The sequence below is a fragment of the Salvelinus sp. IW2-2015 genome, linkage group LG28, assembly GCF_002910315.2.
Source record: "Salvelinus sp. IW2-2015 linkage group LG28, ASM291031v2, whole genome shotgun sequence".
Lineage (NCBI taxonomy): Eukaryota > Metazoa > Chordata > Actinopteri > Salmoniformes > Salmonidae > Salvelinus > Salvelinus sp. IW2-2015.
The window spans coordinates 31,904,651-31,908,887 of record NC_036868.1 but is presented as its reverse complement, the minus strand read 5'-3'; the positions used below and the strand labels follow the sequence as shown (position 1 = coordinate 31,908,887).

General features: G+C 45.5%; 1 long non-coding RNA gene across 2 annotated transcripts; it reads left to right on the top strand.

Annotated features, from left to right (window-relative positions):
* Positions 1-2,200: 2,200 nt before the first annotated feature.
* On the top strand, positions 2,201-4,209 carry LOC111954520 (uncharacterized). Of its 2 annotated transcripts, none has more exons than XR_002875993.3 (3): positions 2,201-2,306; positions 2,533-2,684; positions 2,942-4,209. It is a non-coding gene; the product is annotated as an uncharacterized lncRNA (long non-coding RNA). The 2 variants fall into 2 exon arrangements; XR_002875994.3 differs by lacking the exon at positions 2,201-2,306 and adding an exon at positions 2,342-2,437.
* The last annotated feature ends 28 nt before the right edge of the window (positions 4,210-4,237 follow it).

Sequence of the window (4,237 nt, the reverse complement as noted above, 5' to 3'; positions counted from 1 at the left end):
ACTCTTTGAATAGTCAAAAAAGGATCACAATAATGAGATGTATCCACCAATACAAATAAAGMATAGGCGGGAGCTAGTCAGCCCGCAGCGCCACTTTGTGGACAACTAGGATGGAGAGACATGTATCTTGTCAGTATATCCATAATCTTTGTAACTACTAGGCGCCGTTGCTAACTAGCAATGTTGGTTCCTTGAATTGCAAAGAGTTATGGGATATTAGAACCCCGTTGTTAACCTTGTAATCTTCAACCTAAACTCAGCAAAAAAGAAACGTCCCTTTTTCAGGACCCTATCTTTCACAGATAATTTGTAAAAATCCAAATGACTTCACAGATCTTCATTGTAAAGGGTTTAAACACTGTTTCCCATGCTTGTTCAATGAACCATAAACAATTAATGAACATGCACTTGTGGAATGGTCGTTAAAACACTAACCGCTTACAGATGGTTGGCAATTAAGGTCCCAGTTATCTAAACTTAGGACACTAAAGAGGCCTTTCTACTGACTGAAAAACACAGAAAGATGCCCAGGGTCCCTGCTCATCTGCGTGAACATGCCTTAGGCATGCTGCAAGGAGGCATGAGGACTGCAGATGTGGCCAGGGCAATAAATTGCAATGTCCATACTGTGAGATGCCTAAGACAGCACTACAYGGAGACAGGATGGACAGTTGATCGTCCTCGCAATTGCAGACCACGTGTAACAACACCTGCACAGGATCGATACATCCGAACATCACACCTGGTATAGGTATAGGATGGTAACAACAACTGCCCGAGTTACACCAGAAACACACAATCCCTCCATCAGTGCTCAGACTGTCCGCAATAGGCTGAGAGAGGCTGGACTGAGGGCTTGTAAGCCTGTTGTAAGGCAGGTCTTCACCAGACATCACCGGCAACAACGTCGCCTATGGGCACAAACCCACCGTCACTGGACCAGACAGGACTGGCAAAAAGTGCTCTTCATTGACGAGTCGCGGTTTTGTCTCACCAGGGGTGATGGTCGGTTTCGCGTTTATCGTCGAAGGAATGAGTGTTACACCGAGGCCTGTACTCTGGAGCGGGATCGATTTAGAGGTGGAGGGTRTGTCATGGTCTGGGACGGTGTGTCACAGCATCATCGTACTGAGCTTGTTGTCATTGCAGGCAATCTCAARGCTGTGCGTTACAGGGAAGACATCCTCCTCCCTCATGTGGTACCCTTCCTGCAGGCTCATCCTGACATGACCCTCCAGCAATGACAATGCCACCAGCCATACTGCTCGTTCTGTGCGTGATTTCCTGCAAGACAGGAATGTCAGTGTTCTGCCATGGCCAGCGAAGAGTCCGGATCTCAATCCCATTGAGCACGCCTGGGACCTGTTGGATTGGAGGGTGAGGGCTAGGGCCATTCCCCCAGAAATGTCCGGGAACTTGCAGGTGCCTTGGTGGAAGAGTGGGGTAACATCTCACAGCAAGAACGGGCAAATCTGGTGCAGTCCATGAGAAGATGCACTGAGTACTTAATGCAGCTGGTGGCCACACCAGATACTGATGTTACTTTTGATTTTGACCTCCCCCTTTGTTCAGGGACACATTATTCAATTTCTGTTAGTCACATGTCTGTGGAACTTGTTCAGTTTAAGTCTCAGTTGTTGAATTTTGTTAGTTCATACAAATATTTACATATGTTAAGTTTGCTGAAAATTTCGTAAATTTGCTCTGGCCATCTTCTCCGTTTTTAGAGCGCTCTCATCTCAGTGTGCCTAGAGCGCAGAATAACTGACACATTTTCGAACGTGCAACAGCATTGAATATTGCCGTGTAATTTAGCGTGATTAAATTGTTGCCAGCAGCACAGTTACAGTCAGTTACAGGATAAAATGGAAAAAGCCTAACAGCTTTGCTAGGGTGAGTAAAATGGTCAGTGAGGTGTTCTCTCATTTTTGTCTGGAAGTAGCTTGCAAGCTAGCTAACTTTATCCAGTTAGCTTGGGTGCTTGACTGCCATTGTGAAGCCAGAACGCTCTGATCACCTACTCCTCCGCCAGAGCCTCCAGTGTGTGCTCTGAACGCTCTGAGAGCGAAACGTCTGAATTTACGAACTGAAATCTGACAACTCTTTGAATTTACGAACGCCCAGAGCGGCTCTCTGGCTCTCCAGAGTGAATTTACGAACACACCCCTAGCTTTGCACCTATGGGTACACTCACAATGGCCGCCAGTCCACCCATTATGTCATCATTGACTTGATGGGGACGCCCGCTTTATTCATTCTATTTCTATGGCAGCGCATGCAGTCAGGACCAGCGGAGAGTAGAAAATGTGTGTCTTTTCTTTTGCTATGTGAACAGTTGTTACGGTGACCTCAGTCATTTAACTGGCCAATAACCGTCATCCAAAATTCCATGACCGTCACAGCCCTACCTGCAGCATGCTTGGTGTGTTGGAGCTAGGTCTGTGTCTGTGGTCTAAGACTATGTTTGCACAGTGCTGTCAGATGTGGTGTTTGAGTGGTGTGTATTTATGTGTCCTGCATCTTCCTTTTCAGCATTAGCAGCGCGGTGGAGGGCACCAATGTGAGTGGTGTGATCCCTCGTGAACTTTACACCAGTTACAGTGACCTGACTGTGTTGGTCAAAGCTGCGAACCAGCATGGCTCTGCCATGTCTACAATGGCTGCCTTCAACACTGGCGATATCAGTGAGTCAGTCAGGGATGACTCTTCTCTGTACATTCCTATTCATTCAGAGGGACAGACATGACACTTTCTGTCTCTCTCGCTGTCTTACTGACTCTCTTTTGTGCTCTTTCTCTCCCCCCCCTCACCTCTCCCCCACCCTCACTCTCTCCCCACCCTCACTCTCTCCCCCACCTCTCTCTATCTCCTGCTCTCTCTCTTGCTCTCTCTCTTTCACTCTCCCACTCTGTCCTCTCTTCCCTATCCATTCCTCTACCAGAAAAGCCACCCACCCCTGAAATCACTCACTATTGCCCTCAGCCTCTGGAGATCTACTGGGTTGTGCAGTGTGAGGATCAAGGCAGCTCTGACCAACTCTGTGAGGTCCAGTATCGTACCCAGGACCAGCAGGGCTGGACTCAGGTGAGTGAGCTGAGCATGGCTGGGGTTTTGTTCCTTTCCCCAAGTGTGCACTTGTTCACTTCCATTCATGGATTTAAAGTAAAATGACCGGTATAAGAAATATGTTGGAAACTCCCTCCCGCCCAAACCTACACCAATCCAATGCGGGGAGTACTGTGCACTTCAGGACAGAAGACAGGGTATTTTGGGAGCGGTCGAAATGTACCCAATGATGTTTTTTCAATTTCAGTTGGGGAGGGTTTAGTATTTTTTATTTAATCCAGGGGAGGATCATGTAATTTGTAATCGATTAAATGTCATATTGAGAATTAGTTGCTTATTATATCTCGATGTGTGGGCTCGATGCTGCCCCTCATCCCTGATTCTCTGCTGGGCGCGCAATATCAAGTGCCACTAGTATGGTCTCAATCAAATGATCCATAGCCTATGCTATAGGCCTAGGCTATACGAAGAGCATGCTTMGAGAAGCACAGGGCAAAGTTATATTTTTAAGAAAATGTACTTTTTTTCCTGAGTTTATCTGCTGCTGGGATGGTCTATATTAACTAGCCTACACTGCATTACACACACGCGCGGACTAGGCCTACTGATGTCCTGTTCAGTTTGAGAGGGAGAGTGCAAAGATGAGGAGGACTGGAGGTTAGCTTGCTACTGCTATAATTGATTTTAATAAAAACAATATGTTTCGTTTCCCATAATGAAGGTATTTATCAGAGTTATTGACCTCCAAATAAGCRATATTCAAGTAATTTACACAGATTATTTGGGACCAATTAGGTTATGAAAATGAGAAAAAAATACTTTGAATTAAAAAATAAATTAACGAAAAATMTCTTATTAGGCTATACAGTCATTCTACACTGCCTTTGAATTCACTTTTAGAACCACGAGCCTGGCCAGTCTTTGGTTTGAGGATCATGCACTGAGCTGTGCATGGCTAGTTTGTTAATTTAGCCTAGCAGTGTTCTTATATTCCCATGCCCTAATCACAGTCAACACACATCTATTTTGTAACAACAATATCATGGAATAAAATAGAATCAATTAGAAAATGATAGTTTCCCAAATTAAGAAAAGTTACTAGTGCATATAGGAACAGCGGGCACTGTGAAGCAACACAAACATTGGCACAGACACATGCGCCCACACACGA